This window comes from Mirounga leonina, unplaced genomic scaffold, assembly GCF_011800145.1.
Source record: "Mirounga leonina isolate KUSES-001 unplaced genomic scaffold, KU_Mleo_1.0 Mir_151, whole genome shotgun sequence".
NCBI classification, from domain to species: Eukaryota; Metazoa; Chordata; class Mammalia; order Carnivora; family Phocidae; genus Mirounga; species Mirounga leonina.
The window spans coordinates 70,905,881-70,925,194 of record NW_023270377.1 but is presented as its reverse complement, the minus strand read 5'-3'; the positions used below and the strand labels follow the sequence as shown (position 1 = coordinate 70,925,194).

At 43.4% G+C, this 19,314-nt stretch overlaps 2 pseudogenes; one reads left to right on the top strand and one right to left on the bottom strand.

The window, feature by feature from the left end:
* Positions 1-1,228: 1,228 nt before the first annotated feature.
* LOC118011822 lies at positions 1,229-2,551 on the top strand (annotated as a pseudogene).
* A 15,141-nt stretch (positions 2,552-17,692) lies between these two features.
* LOC118012795 lies at positions 17,693-17,766 on the bottom strand (annotated as a pseudogene).
* Positions 17,767-19,314: the final 1,548 nt, after the last annotated feature.

The window sequence follows — 19,314 nt, the reverse complement described above, 5'->3', positions numbered from 1 at the left end:
CTCCAACCCACGATTTTGTTCACTGCTCAGTGTAGCCCTGGCAGGCTCCTATTCCTCCCACCATCTTGCTGATGGCTTCCCCTCTCCCACCTGCCCCCCCTTTCCTCACTTTCCTACTCTTCCCTTCCTCCTGATTTCTGTTCAGTTCCACATCGGCAATTAGTGTTTTTCGTGTTGTCTTGACTCCTGGAAAACATGTCCTCTGGGAGTCACCTTACCCCCAAATAATCTCCCTGCTCCCAGCAAATCTGACATCAACTGTCAGGATGTCAACATTTTCATCCAAATACGAAAGAATGGATGAGTAATCAATTGATTAATTAATTAATCAGGAAGACTGAAGTGACTGAGAAGTTGAGCCAAGAAAAATGAGCCAAAGGAAAAAGTGGAGAACTTCCAAAGGAGATGTTGAAGGACAGAAAGAAAAACACATGAAATTAGGGTGAGCAGAGCTTCAACTAAAAATATAGAATACAGATAGAATTTTGAACCTGCTTTTGCATACGGTATTTCATGAAATCACAAGAATCATGACATGGTAGCTATCATTATCCCACTTTGCAGATGACAAACATGAGCCTCAGGGAAGTTAAGAGATTCCAAGTTTTTGTAGTTTAAGTGGAGGAATTTCTCTGGGAATCTCTTAATCCCAAATCTAGAGCTGTCTCCGTGACCCCATGAGAACACAGGCTGGAGCTGAAGCCTAGAAGTCTCCAAACAGAGAGGATCTGGATGTAATTTTGACTTAAAAAATAGAGCTGCATTTGAAGAGAGAAATCTGTGTGAAAGGACTGATTTAGGACCAATCAAATCCCTCAACAGGGGAAGAGCCATTTGAGTTCAGATTTTCAGGTTTTTGTTTAAAAGACACAATATGGAAATTTGAAAGATCATGGAAGTGAACTGGTTGGGAGAAAATAAATAATTTACAGATATGAACCCCCAAAAGAAAAAAGAAAGCCAAAAAAGGAAAATGTGCACAGGACACCTCCCCAGGGCACAGCAAAGGCATGAGGCTAGGGGAAATGCCACATGCAACTTGGGAAAGGTGCTAGGGCAGTGGACAAACAAAAGGTGACCTCTGTATGAAGTATTTATTATTAGCCTGTGAGACACAGTAACAGAGATGTGAATGTTTTCTACAAGGGCTTTCCAAATCAAACTAAATAATTGTGAAAGCAGTGGCCTGAGCCTGAGTCCTGGCCTCTCATCTTACTCCCCGAACAGCATGAGCTTCACCACCCACTCCCCCTTCTCCTCCAACTATCGGTCCCTGGGCTCCATGCAGTCGCCCAGCCACTGGGTCTGGCTGGTCAGCATCTAGGCAGGCGCCAAAGGCTCAAGCTCCCAGATCTCTCCATATCCCGCTCCACCAGCTTCTGGGGGCCTGGCCACCAGGATAGTTGGGAGTCTGGCAGGTATAGGGGGCATCCAGGGTGAGAATGAGACCATGCAAGACCTGAATGACTCTCTGGCCTCCTATTTGGAGAGAGTGAGGAGCCTGGAGGCTGATAACCAGAGACAGGAGATCAAAATCCAAGAACACTTAGAGAAGGTCAGAGACTGGGGCATTACTTCAAGACAATCAAGAGCTAAGGGCTCAGATCTTCGCAAATTCTGTGGCCAATACCCAGCTTGCTGCCGACAACGATGACTTCAGAGTCAAGTATGAGACAGAACTGGCCATGTGCCAGTCTGTGAATGACATCCATCAGCTCTGCAAGGTCATTGATGATAGCAATGTCACTTGGCTGCAGGTGGAGACAGAGATCGAGGCTCTCAAGGAGGAGCCACTTTTCATGAAGAACCACAAGGAGGAAGTAAAGGGTCTACAAAACCAAAGTGCCACCTCTGGGTTGACCATGGAGTTGGATGCCCCAAAACCTCAAGACCTCAAGATCATGGCAGACATCCTGGCCCAGTATGACGAGCTGGCTCAGAAGAACCAAGAAAAGCTGGACAAGTACTGGTCCCAGCAGATTGAGGAGAGCACCAGAGTGGTCACCTTGCAGACCGCTGAGATAGGAGCAGCTGAGTTAACTCTCACAGAGCTGAGACATGCGGCCCAATCCTTGGAGATCAACCGGGACTTGATGAGAAACCTGAAGGCCAACTTGGAGAACAGCCTGAGGGAGGTGGAGGCCTGCTACACGAAGCAGATGGAGCAACTCAACGGGTCCTGCTGCATGTGGAGTCGGAGCTGTCCCAGACCCGGAAAGAGGTGCAGTGCCAGATCCAGGAGCACCAGGCCTTGCTCAAGGTCAGGCTGAGATCGCCCCTACCATTGCCTGCTGGCAAACAGGGAACACTTCTGCCTTGGTGACGCTCTGGATAGCAGCAACTCCTTGCAAACCATCCAGAAGACCACCACCTGCAGGATTGAGGATGGCAGCGTGGTGTCTGAGACCAATGACACCATAGTTCTGAGGCCTTGAGGCAGCAGAAGCAGGGTACGCTTTGGGGAGCAGGAAGCCAATAAAAAGTTCAGAGGGAAAGAAGAAAAGGAGAAAGAAAGAAAGGGAGAGAAAGAAAGAAAGAAGAAAGAAAGAAAGAAAGAAAGAAAAAGAAAGAAAGAAAGAAAGAAAGAAAGAAAGAAAGAAAGAAAAAGAGAAAGAAGGGGGAAGGAAGGAAGGAAGAAGAAAGAAAAAGAAAGAAGAAAGAAAAACAAAAGCATGTTTTGAACGACCTGTAGGCCCACCTCATGAGCAGGCATACCACAGGCTTCGGGCCCATGTTTGCTCTGGTAGTTTTCAACCCCACTGGTGTCAGTCATACCACTGCTATAATTATCAAAGACCTGTGAGAAAAGAAAAGAGGAAGATGGCACATAAATGTTCCTCATGAACAAAAGTTTCAGGGTAGTTTGGAGAAAAAGTGCAAGAGAATTGAGTCACCATAGGCTTGCTAAAATCAATACACTGTCCAAATTAGCCAGAACCATATCTGTATTAAAACAACAATTATGGGCGCCTGGGTGGCTCAGTCGTTAAGCATCCGCCTTCGGCTCAGGTCATGATCCCAGGTTCCTGGGATCGAGCCCTGCATCGGGCTCCCTGCTCTGTGGGAAGCCTGCTTCTCCCTCTCCTACTCCCGCTGCTTGTGTTCCCTCGCTGGCTGTGTCTTTCTGGCAAATAAAATAAAATAAAATAAAATAAAATAAAATAAAATAAAATAAAATAACAATTTATTATAAATAAAATTATTAGGTCACTGGTATGGGTCCAGAAGACTTTTTTCTTTTTTTTAAAGGTCCATCAATTACTCAAATTTAAATGTCATTACATTGGAGAGAAGGATATTTGCTGCCAATGCTAGCCATTTGAATATAGTAGGATTGAGAGTATCGTAAGAAAAATGTCAGAGATCATAAAATGCAGAGTGAAAGATTTTATTATTTCTATTCATGCGATGGCAGAGATTGAAATTAATTTCTTAAAATGCAGAGAATTAGGTAAAGGGGTGAGGAACCAAAGTCATGCTCTCCTTTAAAGATTTCAGAATGATGGAACTTTTTTTTCACTAACACAGAGAGGGCTTTCTAAAGGAATATAGCCAAAGGCCTCCAAGAATAAAATAGATCTTGCCACAGAAGCATTTAAGGAAGAACACAGACAGATAAAACCAAGGTGAAGACACCAGGGCCGAAACAGTGAAATCAAAGAACAGATGAAGCAGAATGGGGGTATTAAGAGCAGAAGCAGGTCATACAAGAACAAAAACACTCCCTTCAAAAATCAAAGGTCTATGAGAAGAGAGAGGATTGTTGCAAGATGAAAATGGCCAGAATATGGTACCCAAAGAGAGCCTGGAAATAATGGAAGGGTTCAACCAGATGGATCAAGTGCAAGGAAAGACTGATCCACGCACTTGGCCATGGCTGCCGAAGAAATGAGTGGCCCGACAGTGGGCATGATGGGTCAAGTGGTTCTAAGTGAGCTAGATCTGGAAGCAAGAAAGCCCTCCCAGCTCGGGCAGACATGTGGTCCAGCTTTTAAAAACTGAGCAAACTGCTGGTTTCAATGGCAGACACTTAAGGGGAAGGGGAAGTGAATCCACCAGGGAGACAAGGAGTTCGTGGTACTTTACAGAGGAAAGAGGGTAGACGTTGAGGACAAGATGCCACTATCTTTAGAAGCGCGGAGCAGGAGACTTTGGTAGGAAATTTTCCACCCCATAACAGGATGCTCAACAAAGTGGAAAAAGAAAGCCTAGACTGGTGTGAAATCACAAAACATGCCAGGGGCTTAGAGGGGATAAATGACAATGGGGAAGAAGCGGAAGAGAAGAGATGGTGCCGGGGTCACAGAAGACACTGGCAGATGGTGGTCTTTGCTGTGCCTCCCAGATGCGAGGGATGTGAGAACAGGGCCTGCAGTGGGGGTGCAGACAGGAGTCAGCAAGCAGGAGAAGTCAGCTGGAGCTCGATGCGAGGATGAAAAGGAACAGCTTACTCTGGGCAGAGCCCGGCTTCCTTCTGCAGGCAGTATCAGTCTGGCAGTTACCAAAGGCTTATGCTGGGACTGACAAAATAAAATACGAGGTCATAAAAATGAAAAACCAAGGAAATCTGATACTATTGACAGGATGGACTGATGAAGAGGCTAGGCCCATGAGGATTTTTACCTCCAGGTTTGGCGGATGTGGAATAGTAGCTATCATGTTTTGAGGATTTACTGTGTCCCAAGGACCTTCTGTTACATCCAACCTCTAATTTTTATTTTTTTTATTTTTATTTTTTAAAGATTTTATTTATTTATTTGAGAGAGAGAATGAGATAGAGAGAGCATGAGAGTGGGGAGGGTCAGCGGGAGAAGCAGACTCCCTGCTGAGCAGGGAACCTGATGCGGGACTCAATCCCGGGACTCCAGGATCATGACCTGAGCCGAAGGCAGTCGCTTAACCGACTGAGCCACCCAGGCGCCCCCCAACCTCTAATTTTTACAACAACCCATTTTACAGATGCCAAATGCGTTGTTCAGAGAGGTTAAGCCCCAAACACCCCTGGATCTATATTCTTTTCCTTTGACGTGGACATTTTTCCCTAGTCTTTTTCCAAAATATGCATTACAACATTATTCATATTAAAAAACAACAAATGTCCAAGTAATTCCACTTCTAGGTATATACCCAAGAAATAAACACGTCCACACAAAAAGTTGCATACAAATGTTCAGAGCAGCATTATTTGTAATTGCAAAAAACTGAAAAGAACCCAAATGTCCATCAACAGATGGCTGAGTACACAAGCTGTAGTATATCCATACCCCGGGATAGTATTTGTCAAATGAAGTATAGGTACCTGCTGTAGCGTGGATGAATCCCGAAAACGTTGTGCTAAGTGAAAGAAGCCAGTCACAGAGGACCACATATTGTAGAATTCCATTTATATGAAATGTCCAGAACAGGCAAATCTATAGACACAGAAAGTAGATTAGGGGTTGCCTCGGGCTGGGGGAAGGGGGGGATGCAGAAGTTTGGTGGTGGCAGCTAAAGGTTATGGGGTTTCTTTTTGGAGTAATGAAGATATTCTAAAATTGATTGCACTTAATGCTGTACACCTCTGGAAATACTAAACACCACTGAATTATACACTTAAGTAGGTGAATTATAGGATATATACATTACCTCAAAAAAACTGTTATTGGGGCGCCTGGGTGGCGGCGCCAGTTAAGCACCTGCCTCTTGGTTTCAGCTCAGGTCATGATCTCCAGGTCATGAGATCAAGCCCCATGTGGGGCTCCTCACTCAGCATGGAGTCTGCTTAAGATTCTCTCTCCCTCTGCCTCCCACTTGCGCTCTCGCTCTCTAAAATAAATAAATAAATCTTAAAAAAAAAAAAAAAAACAACTATTACCAAAAAACAAATAAATAACAGAAAACCTGGTTTTGAAACTGCAGTCATGTGTCATCACACACATAAGGTAATAAAGGGTGGCCCTGTTTTAGTATTCTAGCTCCCTCCCGCGGCCCATCCTCAGGCTCCGTATTGGTGCCTGGCTCTGCCCCCGGCCTCAGACCAGACAAGGCAGCTGAAAGGCTGTTCTTGGGGCTTGGACTGGAGCTAGAAGTAACCAGGGCCAGTATCTCACTTATTTCCAGGACAGCCCTGTGAGAAGGGTATTATTATCATTCCCCCTTGAAGGGAAAAGCAAATATTTAGCAAGATTGTATCATTTATGAAAGAGCAAAGCTAGTATGTTGCAGAAGTAGGGTGTGAACCCAGACAGTCTGATGATGTCTCAGCAGAGACTTTTAACTGCAAGCTTCCAGAGACCAGGTGGATCCTAAGAGTAAGACACCACATTTTCATACACTGTTAGTAGGACTGTAAATTGTGGCACAATTTCTGGGGAACAATTTGGCAGGAGGTATCAAAAGTCAAAAATAGGGGCGCCTGGGTGGCTCAGTCGTTGGGCGTCTGCCTTCGGCTCAGGTCATGAGCCCAGGGTCCTGGGATCGAGCCCCGCATCGGGCTCCCTGCTCCGCGGGAAGCCTGCTTCTCCCTCTCCCACTCCCCCTGCTTGTGTTCCCTCTCTCGCTGTGTCTCTCTCTGTCAAATAAATAAGTAAAATCTTAAAAAAAAAAAAAAAAAGTCAAAAATAGAAGCACACTTTTTGATCCAGCAACCGCACTTTCAGAAATTTATTCTACAGAAACTATCAAACAAGTGAACAAAGCTATATACTAACAGAAGGATTTTCAAGTTGTTGTAAACATAGTAATAGGCCAAAAAAAAATTTTTTTAAGAAAAAATCCATGTTTCCATCTACAAAAGATTGATTACATTATAGCATAACATGTCCCTCTGCCCCAGTGGCCCAGGAAGGTGGGGTTCTGTGGATAGCAACCGGGGAGCACAGAGGTGGTGAAGCAATAGAGGAGTAGGAGGGAAGAAGCCTCTCCAAAACCAAGTCACAAACCCCAGCCTAGGCTGACATGTGTCCCACCCAGGAAGGTCACCTCCTTACCACTTTCCATGTCTTCACAAGGATTGTATTAATGACAGAATAATTCTTCAATATCATTTACCTGAAACATGACATCTAACATTAAGATGTTTATGGAATGCTTCTGAAATTAAAAAAACAAACAAATAAAACCTAGATCTTGGGTTGCAAAATATTATTCCTATGTAGACTTAAATAGCTGTATGGGACTCTAGGTCTTCAACTTAGTCCTAGGGGGCAAGGCCAGCCTCCCTTCCGTCTGTGGACCTCTTGGGCTTACCTGCTCATCCAAATTTCTCCTTTTTCCAACAGGGGCAAGCTCAGCAACAAAGTCAGAGACAAAAAAGGCAAGTCCAGAACCTGACCACATTTACCACTGTTGCAGATGGAAGCAAACAATTGGATTTTAAACAGGTGATATTTATACTTCTAAAATTCCTTTTAAACAATGTAAAATTGAGGAATCCTATTCCAAGCCCATTACTGAGCTATAATGGGAGAATGCAGAATTTTTATATTGGGACACTGGGGAAGCTGCAGGGAAATGAATGGCTTGATTCACACAAACAAGAGAAGGAAAGGCAGATCTGAGACTGACTGGGACACTATTTGAAGTATTTGATGAGCTCCTCACCTATAACAGTAGATTGCCCAAAGTCCATTTTGTACAATATAAAGTTAAGATGGGTCTTATGTTTAGGAGACATATGTTTCCACAAGAAGACTCTCTGGTTCACATCATATCACTGCCAATTCATGAAGCTGATAACTGTACGGTGGTTATACTCTATAGAAATACATGCTGAAATATTTAGAGGTAGAGGATCATGAACTTCAGATGGTTCGGACACAAAATTAGAAGTAGATAATAGAGTGCACTCATATGGGATTAAATGCTAATGATAGGTTAATCTGGTAAAGGACACACAGATCTTCTTTGTGCTATTTTTATTTTATAATTTTTTTAAAAATTTGAAATTATGTCTAAATCAAGTGTTAAAAATAAAAGAAGACTCTAGGCTAGAAACTAAGAATACACTATTGCTTCTCAAATGGTAACATATCATCCTGGGAATGTTACTGGCCTATGTCTAATATTACTGTATTTTTTTTACAATTATTTTAAACAGATTTTACATTTATATGATTGAAAAATCTGCACACTGGGGTGCCCAGGTAGCTCAGTTGATTGGGTGTCTGCCTTTGGCTCAGGTCATGGTCTTGGGGTCCTGGGATTGAGCCCCACATCAGCTCCCTGCCCAGTGAGAAGCCTGCTTCTCTCTGCCCCTCTCCCCACACTCGTGCTCTCTCTCAAATAAATAAGATCTTTTTAAAAAAATCTGAACACTATGAAAAGGTAGATCCTGCGAAATGTCATTCCCGCCCCATCCCCATCCACTTAGCTACCTCACATCTGCAGATAACTACATTTATTAGTTTCTGATTTATCTTTCCAGTGATTATTTATGGTAGAATATGTTATTCCTCCCTTCCTTACAGAAAATGGGCTGTGCTGTACACACTATTCCGTGCTTTGCTTTCGTCCCCTAGCAGTAGATCATGTAGATCTCTCCATTCTATCACTTTAGGACATTCTCTTTGTTTATAAAGAAAGAGCTGTAATAGCTGCTTCCTTTATTTACACAGAATGTGTGCCCAACCCTAATACATGCCTGTGGGTTAAATTATATGTGCTTTGCATTTACATTTCACAGGTGACTAGAAAAGTCAACTTCTAGGCTTGTCAAAGGTCAAATCCAAAATACCTAGACATTTTCTTAAGTGTTCTGACCAGTTTTGAACATCAAGGAACAATAAAATTTCAAATATGTTTCTTGAAAGAACACTGAAAAGATGGGCTGATCACAGAGTGCACTTACATTTTCATTGTTCCTTTTTTAAATGCCTCACTCGGAATTTTCAGACAGTGTTTGTTTTGTGTTTTTGCTTTTTGCTCTACGTGGCTGTAGCCCAGAACTGTCAGAAGAGATTAAGTTTATAAAATAAAACTTTCTAAATTTTTGAAATATTATGAGCAAATGAGATACTTTTTTTCCCCTGCCTGTAGTCAGTTCAACTCAGTTCAACAGACATTTACTAGGCCTCGTACAAACTACTGAGCTTTATTTAAAAGATGGATAAGACATTGGTCCTGGCTTCAAGATGCATACAAAGAACGTCCCTTTCATGTGGAAACTGCTGTGCTGTGGCAGGCACACACAAAATGCTACAGGAGAACAAGGGAAGGACACTCAGCCCTGCCTCATTTGGGGAAAATGAGCTCAGTTATAAAGACAAGTAAATGCTGACCAGAGAGAGAAGGCTGGGACAGCAGAGGGGCAGGTCATAAAGCTTCATGAAGACACCAGAGTACCCAGTACCAATGGGGAAATGGCAAACGGCTCAGTGTCACTGGAGTTCAAGGTCTTAACAGATGTGGCTAGAAAGGGGAGGGTCTTGTACGGTCTGCCCGGGAGCTGGGGCTTGACTCTGGGCAGTTGTTAAAGGATGGAGCTTGGGCAGGTTTGCCTTTTAGAAGGCTTGTCTTGGCTTTGGCATGGAGAATGGGTTTGAGGAGGGGATCAATCCAATTTATAGGGATGGAGAAGAGGGGGCATATTTGAAAAAACCCTACAGGGCTTGATGACTGAAGGAGGCCAGGAAGACCCTTTGGTTCTGTCTTGTGTGACTCCGGGAGCAGTGGTTCCATTAAATGAAACAGGGAAAGCTAGGTGGAGGAGGGAGGCGATGATAAGTTCTGGTTAGGTCTGGTTAAATTTGAGGATAGCAGGCAGATGCAGCTACGTCTCTATGATCAGAAGAGAGTTCAGGTAGTAGAGATATAGATTGGGGCGTTGTGTTCTTTTCCTGAGGTTGCTGTAACAAATTACCAAAAACTTAGTGTCTTAAAACAATATGGATTTATTCTCTTACCGTTCTAAATGTGGAAGGTCTAAAATCCATCTCACTGGGCTAGTTCCACCACTCGAAAGGTGTCAGCAAGGCTAGTTCCTTCTGGAGGCTCTAGGAGAGAATTTTCCCTACCTTTTCCTGCTTATAGAAGCCAATTACATTCCTTAGCTTGTGGCCCTTCTTTCATCCTCAAAGCCAGCATTGTAGAATCTTGCTTGCTTCTTCTATAGTCAAGTCTCCCTCTGTGTCCCTTTTATAAGGACACTTGTGATTACAGTCTCCCCATCTTAAGAGCCTTAACTTACTCACATCTACAAAACCCCTTTTGTCAAATAAGGTAACATTCACAGTCTCCAAAGATCAGGACCTGGATATAGTCAGGGGACATTATTCAGCCTACGTGTGTGGTTGGCATTAAGTTAATGAGAGTACATACATACAATCCATGGGGTAGACCTGTGTATGGAAAGAAGAGCATTGGATCAAGAACAGAACAGTGGGAACACCAAAGTTAAGAGAGTGAGCCTTGGTAGAAGGAACTCAAAGGAGATGGAGAAAGAAGTCTTACCAAGAGGGTGAGTAGCAGGAAAGAGCTGGTGTCATGGAGACAGAAATTGGCGAGTAACAGGGAGGAGGGAGTGAAATTGGGAAAACCACCTGGAGGTCCCTGGGTCTCTTTTCTACGGCAGTGTCAGTGGAGTACAAGGGGTGGAAAACAGATGGCAGTGGGCAGTATGAACGGACGATGAGGAAAGGTGGACCACCCTGTCAACAAGTTGGCTTGGAAGAAAAGAGATATAGGGCGCCTGGGTGGCTCAGTCGTTAAGCGTCTGCCTTCGGCTCAGGTCATGATCCCAGGGTCCTGGGATCCTGGTCCTTCGGCTCAGGTCATGATCCCAGGGTCCCACATCGGGCTCCCTGCTCGGCGGGAAGCCTGCTTCTCCCTCTCCCACTCCCCTTGCTTGTGTTCCCTCTTTCCCTGTGTCTTTCTGTCAAATAAAATAAAATATTTTAGAAAAAGAAGAAAAGAGATATGATGGCCACTAGAAAAAAAAAAACTCCACAAACTCAAAAGAAGTTATTTTATTTTGCTTTGTTTCTAGGAAAGTGTGAGTCCAGAGCATACTTGTAGGTTGAAAGGAAGGAGCCCATAGATTGAGGGACGCTAAAGATTTATGTAAAACACAGAATACCTGGGATGGAACAAGGTCCCAAAATAGTCTGATGGATGTGGATTCCAAGAGCACAGATAAATATAATTTGAAATAAACCTAACCTTTGATCCAGCTTCTAGAAATTTATCTTACAAAAAGAAATCTTACCAAAAAATTTATAAACATGCTCACATAGGAGGAAAAAATATACAAGATCACAAGATTCTTCAAAGGCAAAGATATATGTACAACGGTGTTCAAGACAGTGTTGCTTATAATAGGGAATTTGAAACAATTTACATGTCTATCAGGAAAGAATTAGTAAGCTCTGGAGTTGAGAATAGCTTTAAAATCCTGGGGTGGAAAGATTTCCCTATATATAATATGATCCAGACATCATAAAGAAAGGTGTTACATAATTGATAACAAAATAAACAGCTTCTATAAACCCCATAAACAAGTAGATTAGAAAAAACATTTCTAGTCTGCCTAATATATAAAGAATTCCTTCAAATTCTCTCTCTCTCTCTTTTTTTTTTTTTTAGAGAGACAGAGCGAGTGAGCGAGGAGGGGGTAGGGAGGGCAGAGAGAGAGGGAGACAGAGAATCTTACATAGGCTCCATGCCCAGTGCAGAGCCCTACACAGGGCTTGATCTCACAATCCTGAAATCATGACATGAGCTGAAATCAAGAGTCAGACACTTAACTGATTGAGCCACCCAGGCACCCCATTTCAGTTAGGCATCGGACTCTTGGTTTTGACTCAGGTCATGATCTCAGGATTGTGAGATGGAGCCTTGGGTTGGGCTCCACACTCAGCAGGGAGTCTGCTTGAGATTCTCTCTCTCTCCCTCTCTCTGTCCCCCTCTGTCCCTCCCCCACTGGCTCTGTCTCTAAAAAAATAAATAAATCTTTTTAATAAATAAATAAAATAAAAATGACAACCTAATAGAAAAATGGACAAAAGTGATAAACTGGCATTTCATAGAAGACAAAGTCAAATAGTTAATAAATGTATATTTAATGATCTATCTCATCTTAGGGATGAGAGATAGGCAGTAATACCATCATTTTGCCAATATGAGCAACAAAAATTAGAAGGGTTAATATCTGTTGTTGATGAGGTTATGGGGAAAAAGATACTCCCAAACAGGGCTGATGGAATTTAAATATATACAATAGTTTGAGAGAGCAATTTGGAAGTATCTATTAAAATTTTAAATGTACCTGACTTTTGACTTAACAGTTCCACTTCTAAAAATCTATCTTACAGAAATACCTCTATACATACACAAGAAATTATGAGTAAGTATGCATTTTACTGGTACATATTTTTATACTTGCCTGAAATGGTGAAAATCTGGACGTGACCTGATTGTCCGTTGAGAGAAGAACAGGGAAATACATTACGTAGCAAATATATGATGGAGTACTGGGAAGCTATGAGAAAGGAAGAGTTAGTTCTAGGTTTAATAAATTATGTGAGGTTGGGTTATAACATTTAAGTAAAACAAACAAAAAATATATATATACATTTATGTTTATATATGTATATGTATATATCTAAGTTCTAGGTATAGCATGATCCATTTTTGGAAACAAAAACTATTTCTACGTACTAGACAAAATAAGGGTTCGAGAACACATCAACATGGGTGAATCTCAGATGCATTATGCTAAGCGAAAGAAGCCACACTCAAAAGGCTGCATGCAGCGTAATTCCATTTATATGGCCCTCTTGAAAAAACAAAACTGTAGGAAGAGAAAACAGACCAGTGGTTGCCAGGGCTGGAGGTGGGGAAGGAGGTCACTGTAAAGGGACAGAAGAGAAATATTTGTTGTGATGGAAACGTTCCATAACTCAGTTGTGGTATTGGTTCTACAACCACGTGCATTTATACACTACAGAGGGTAAACTTTACTGCATATGAATTACACTTCAATACAGCTGACTTTAAAAAAAAAAAGTCTGTAAAGATTCCCAGTAAACTGCTAATAATAATTACCTCTGGGAGAATGGGTATGGAGGAGTATGGGACGGGAAGAATCTTGCACTTTTTACATGTCTGTATAATTTGGATCATTTTTAGTAAGCATGCACTGCTTCTGTAATTTTTGAAAAGGTTTTAATAAATATGGCATGCTCAAACAATGGAACATTATGCAGCCCTAGAGTTTGTGTTACATGCACTAACACATAAAGCCATTCACAATCACTGTTAAGTAGAAAAAAACAAATTGTATGACAATACACAATCACAGGGTTGGAAAAACGCAATAGAATTATGTGTGTACATGTATGTTTAGCTTTATATGTGGTTGTATCTGTGTGTGTGTATGAGTATGTGCATATCGGAAGGATACCTGCCATATATTTAAAACTAATTTAACAATATTTACTTTGGGGGCATAGTATCGTGGGTTTGTGGAGGGGATTACTTTTATTTTTAACTTTGGTTGAATAGTTACTAGGGTATGTCATTTCTATAATTATAAGAAACATTATGGTTTTTATTTGGGGTTTTTTTGCCTGTTTTTTTTTTTTTTTAAAGATTTATTTATTTATTTGAGCGAAAGAGAACATGAGCAGGAGGGGTAGAGGGAGAAGGAGAGAGAATCTCAAGCAGACTCCATGTTGAGTGTGGAGCCTAATGCTGGGCACAATCCCAATACCCTGAGATCAGGACCTGTGCAGAAACCAAGAGTTGGACACTTAACCCACTGTGCCACCCAAGCACCCCTCCAGCTTTTTTTGCAGGGGGGACTTTTTTTTATTTTAAGCAGTCTCCACTTCCAACATGGGGCTTGAACTCACAACCCCAAGATTAAGAGTTGCATGTTCTACCAAATGAGTCAGCCAGGCACCCCAACATTATGGTTTTGAAAGATTTTATTTATTTATTTTGAGAGAAAGAGCATGCGAGCAGGGAGAGGGGTAGAGGGAGAGAGAGAGCATCTCAAGCAAACTCCATGCAGAGTGCGGAGCCTGACTCGGGGCTCAATCTCATGACCCTGAGATCATGACCTAAGTGGAAGTCAAGAGCCAGACACTCAACCAACTGAGCCACCTAGGACCCCCCAACATTATGGTTTTTAAATAGCGTCACTGGGGGCGCCTGGGTGGCTCAGTCGTTAAGCGGCTGCCTTCAGCTCAGGTCACGATCCCAGGGTCCTGGGATCGAGCCCCGCATCGGGCTCCTTGCTCAGCGGGGAGCCTGCCTCTCCCTCTGCCTGCCATTCCCCCTGCTTGTGCTTGCTCTCTGTCTCTCTCCCTCTGGCTCTCTGTGTCAAATAAATGAATAAAAAATCTTAAAAAAAAATAATAATAATAAATAAATAAATAGCATCACTGGAGAGGTTGCTTTGACCAAGAGAAGGACTGTCCATCCTGAGGGTGGAGGCAAGACCAGGACGAATGTAGAAAAATTTGCAGGTTGGACAGTAGATAGAAAAGTCAGTAATTTTGGCCTCAATTTTCTCAATAGAATATGTCATCCGGTGAGAGTGCAGGGGAATGGGTTTGGGAGAGAGTAAGGAGTTTGAGGAAGGTACAAAGGTCTGGAATAACGTAAGAGGTACGACAAGAAGGTTTGAGGCTAACTGAAAAGCGCTGCTGAGGGCAGAGGTTACAAATGCCCTCTAGAGCTGGGGCCCTGGGCTCAGCAAACCCTGAAACTCGTCAAGCCCTGGGGGGTGATGGGGTCTTCAGCAAACTGGGGCAGGCAGGGTTATCCCCTGGGGCAGCCCGGTCCTGGTGACTGCTACAGCCCAGTGTTGCCATGACTCCAAGAGAAGGCAGAAATAGAGCTTTTTTATTTATTTATTTATTTTTAAGGTATTTATCTATTTGACAGAGCATAAGCAGCAGGGAGCAGCAGGCAGAGGAAGAAGCAGGCTCCCCACTGAGCAGGGAGCCCCATGCGGGACTCAATCCCAGAACCCTGGGATCATGACCTGAGCCGAAGGCAGATGCTTAACCGACTGAGCCACCCGGGTGCCCCAAAATACAGCTTTTTAGATGAAATCATCCAACTGAAAATACTGACAAGTAGTTAAATGTTTCAAACGCTGTCCAGGCCAAAACAAAATGTAACAGCCCATGGCTGTGGGGGGTGTATGTGTGCATTTATTTTGTCCTAATATTACCCGAAGTATTTTTTTTTCCCCCTATTTCTTTACAGCCCAACACCATTTAACTCGCTGAAGCTTGTTTCAGTGGGAGGTGAGATCCAGTTCAGAATAACAACGAAATCATTGCTCAGTTGAGATGTTCAGTACATGCCTTTTAAAAGAACCCAGCAGAAACAATAGTTTTGAAATTCAAGCTTTCAGAGCCAAGAGCTGATACCCTTTTGAGAGAGAGAAGTGTTTCTGTATTTTAAAAACTCCCTCTTAGGTATCTAGAGCGGGAGCCTGGCTTTCACAGAGCCCATAGGAGAAGGAATTATGAGACACAGGAGCTGTTTCCCTCAAGGAAAGAGTTTGATCATTTGGTTGGCAGGAGCAGGGAGGAGAGAAAGAGTATCAGATCGGAGAATGAGTCCTAAATGCCCAGATAGGTCTGAAGTGGGGGTGTGGGCAGCAGTCACTCATGTCCCGCTTCCCTCTGGAACCCCTGGGAGGAGGTGTCTTCCAAGCCAGCATTGGGCAGCTGTATTCGGGTAGCAACTTTAGTAGGACAAGTTGAGACAGACAGAGGGACCAAGTTAGCCTCTCCTTTGACAAGCCCCCCTGACTCTAAGAGGCTGGGATGGTACCAGAATTTCCCTCAGGCCTCAGAGGAGATGGAGAAATGAGCAGAGAGGGCTGCCTGCAAGCCACGGAGTCACCGAGGTGAGGGATGAGCCGACCCTGTAGCTAAGGGCTTCGGGGTGAGCTGTCCTGGTCAGAACAGACCTCCGGGAGGTCGGCACGGCCAGTGGGAGCTGAGGTGGGCAGCAAGCAGTAAGAGTATGCATCTCAGGAGATTCTAAGGCATGCTCAAGTGAGAGCACAGGGAGCTAGCCTTGGCTGTTGCCTGGCTGGGTAGTGGGGGGGCAGTGTGCAGAATGGATGAGAATACTTGGGAAATGATTCTAATTACCCAGTGAGCAGACTAAAATCATTCTTGAAGTAGTGACAATGCAGGGACACCCAGAAATGAAAAAAAAATTTTTTTTTCTAAGAATATTCTCCTCTTGGGGCACCTCGGTGGCTCATTCAGTTAAGCATCCAACTCTTGGTTTCAGCTCAGGTCATGATCTCAGGGTCGTAAGCTTGAGCCCTATGTCAGGCTCCATGCTCATTGCAGAGTCTGCTTGAAATTCTCTCTCCCTCTCCCTCTGCCCCCTGCCCCCCCCCACTCATGCACGGACTCTCTCTCTCTCTCTCAAATACATACATACATACATAAAATCTTTAAAAAAAAAAATACTCCCCTCCCTTTCTACCTCTTCAAAACAAACAAACACTAAAGCAGTCACTATGAGAAACAAATCAGAAATTGGACTTCCTTCTGCTTTTGAATTACATCTAGGACAAGGGCACCATAACTTTTTCAGTGCCTAGGGCACTAACGTGGCTCTGATTTTCAGAGGAGTACCTGAACGATCTTATCTGGATGAGCTAACTACGGAAGGTGCTCACAACGAGAAGAACAAGGAGGTCTTAGGTTAAAGAGGTCTCCCTAAGGTCAGAGAGCTGGTGAGGTAGGGGAGAGGCTGTAAGGGTGTGGTCAGAGCCCCTGCATGCAGGCCTTGGGCTGTGGCCATGAAGGTGGGTGACTAAATGGAGCTAGAGAAGGGGCCAGGTTGCTGACAAGGTCCCCAGGATAAAGAGGTGGTGGGATGGAGGAGTCAGGTGCCGGACTTCAGTGAAAGCCAGAGAATCTCCTAACGCTAAACAGATGCCAGATGCCCCCGGTTTCCATAATTGGACCTTCATCTGATGTAGCCCATAGGCGTGTTATACCGAGTAGTAAGTTTACATGGGATACTAACATAATTACACACTGATTAATAACATTGATTATTTTTCTCATGTTTGTCAGACTTTAGCAAAATTAGGATCCATATGTGCAATATTAACTCTACTGTGCTTCCTTTTTTTTTTTATTAAACACACATATAAACTTGTCCTTTCCAAGATTTCAGTTGACAAAAGGAAACATATTATCATTTGAAAGTTTTGTTTTTAGGCAGTTAAAGGTGGACCTGAGCTCTCCGGGGCGCCGGTCTGTGCATTTTCCTTTGACATCCACAGTGAAGTTGCAGAGACAGTTTTTAGTTCGCATTAATGCCTCTTTTCTTTTTTAAGTCTCCAGAGAAAATTACTACCCAGGAAAGATTTCTTTAAGACTTTTCATTTTCCCTGTGCCAGACTAAGTATTCCTGAGAGAAAACAGACCTACTCAGGGAATCCATACTCAGTGCATGATATCCAGTTCTGAGTGAATTAATATTTTTCCTACCGAAATGAGTGAAACGCAGACCATAAGGCAAATCTGTGTTGACTCCTGGTTAATCTTTAGTTTTACGACACATTAGCCTGGTCTTTTCTCCTTAATGATTCAAATATCTGATGCTAAGCTTTCCTTGTCAAATAAGCTAAAAGTCTGGCTGTATTCTATCTTCAAGTTTACAGCTAAAGATTTGCCTATGGTCTAAAGAAAGAGGGAAAATTCAAGTTGGTTGTAGTAGAATGTTGGAAATGGTGATGTAATGACTGCCATTTTAGTAACAAACTACAGAAATGATCCCTGAAAGTATAGTCATAATGTGCTCCGCTCTGCTGAGTAAAGGAGGTTCTTTTTGTTTTTGCAACAATGTCCTCCTAATTTTCTCTAATTTTTTTAAAGATCTATTTATTTGAGAGAGAGAGAGAGCATGCACATGGGGGAAGGGGCAGAGGGAGAGGGAGAGACAGTCTTAAGCAGACTCGGCTCTGAATGCAGAGCCCCATGCGGGGCTCAATCTCATGACCCTGAGATCATGACCTGAGCCGAAATCAAGAGTCCGACACTTAACTGACTGCACCATCCAGGTGACCTTTATTTTCTCTTTTATTTCACCTTGCTAATTGAGATTTCCACAAGACCTGAGGCTGCACTGGATCTAGTCCAGGAATCGGTGAGGGAAGTCCTTGTGAAAATCAACGCAGTGTGATATCCCCGATGCAATGGGCTACATTTTCAACTATCCATGTAGAGAGTGAGAAATTTTAGTGACGAAAACTGCAGATAATATGGAAATCCTGGGGTGCCTGGGTGGCTCAGTCGTTAGGCGTCTGCCTTCGGCTCAGGTCATGATCCCAGGGTTCTGGGATCGAGCCCCGCATCGGGCTCCCTGCTCGGCAGGAAGCCTGCTTCTCCCTCTCCCACTCCCCCTGCTTGTGTTCCCTCTCTCGCTGTGTCTCTGTCAAATAAATAAAATCTTAAAAAAATATATGGAAATCCTTTTTATTTACTTTGGACACTTGTCCCAATGCACACACATTTCTATCACATTGGCAATGTGACATGACTGCAAATGTCCACAGGGTCCGGCGGGAGATACCGACCGGCTTTTGTATCTCCTTGGGATCTTCGAAAATCGTAGGGAGAGGTATGTCGTGGGGTGGAGACTCTTCAGGAAAAACTCAGATCTACAGGTCTCCTGAGTAGGAAGATTTCTACTACACTTTAAACCAGCTGCATGGTTTTCCTACCACAGCTGTAACAAATTACCACAAATTTAGTGGCTTTAAAAACAACAACATAGGGCACCTGGGAGGCCCAGTTGGTTGAGCGTCCCACTCTTGGTTTCGGCTTGGGTTGTGGTCTTGGGGTTCTGGGACTGAGCCTCACGTTGGGCTCTGCACTCAGCAGAGAGTCTGCTTGGGATTCTCTCTCCCTCCCCCTCTGCCCTTCCTGCTCATGCTCTCTCTCTCTCAAATAAATAAATAAATCTTTAAAACAACAACAACCAAAACCCCACAGGTCAACTATCTTACAGTCCTGGAGATCAGTTCAAAATGGGTCTCATGGGTCAAAATCAAGGTGTTGTCATGGCTGTGCTCCTTTCTGGAGGCTCCAGATTAAAATTCATCTCCTTGCCTCTTCCAGTTTTGAGAGGCCACCTGCAACCCTCCATCTTTTCCTTCTGTTGTCACATCGCCTTTCTCTGATGCTGATCTCCTTGCCTCCCTTTTATAAGAACCGTTGTGAATACGCTGTCCGCACCCAATAATCTGGGTTAACCTCCACGTCTCAAGATCTCACAATAATTGCCTCAGCAACGTCCCCTTTGCCTTGCCGGGTAGCATATTCACAGGTCTCGGGGATT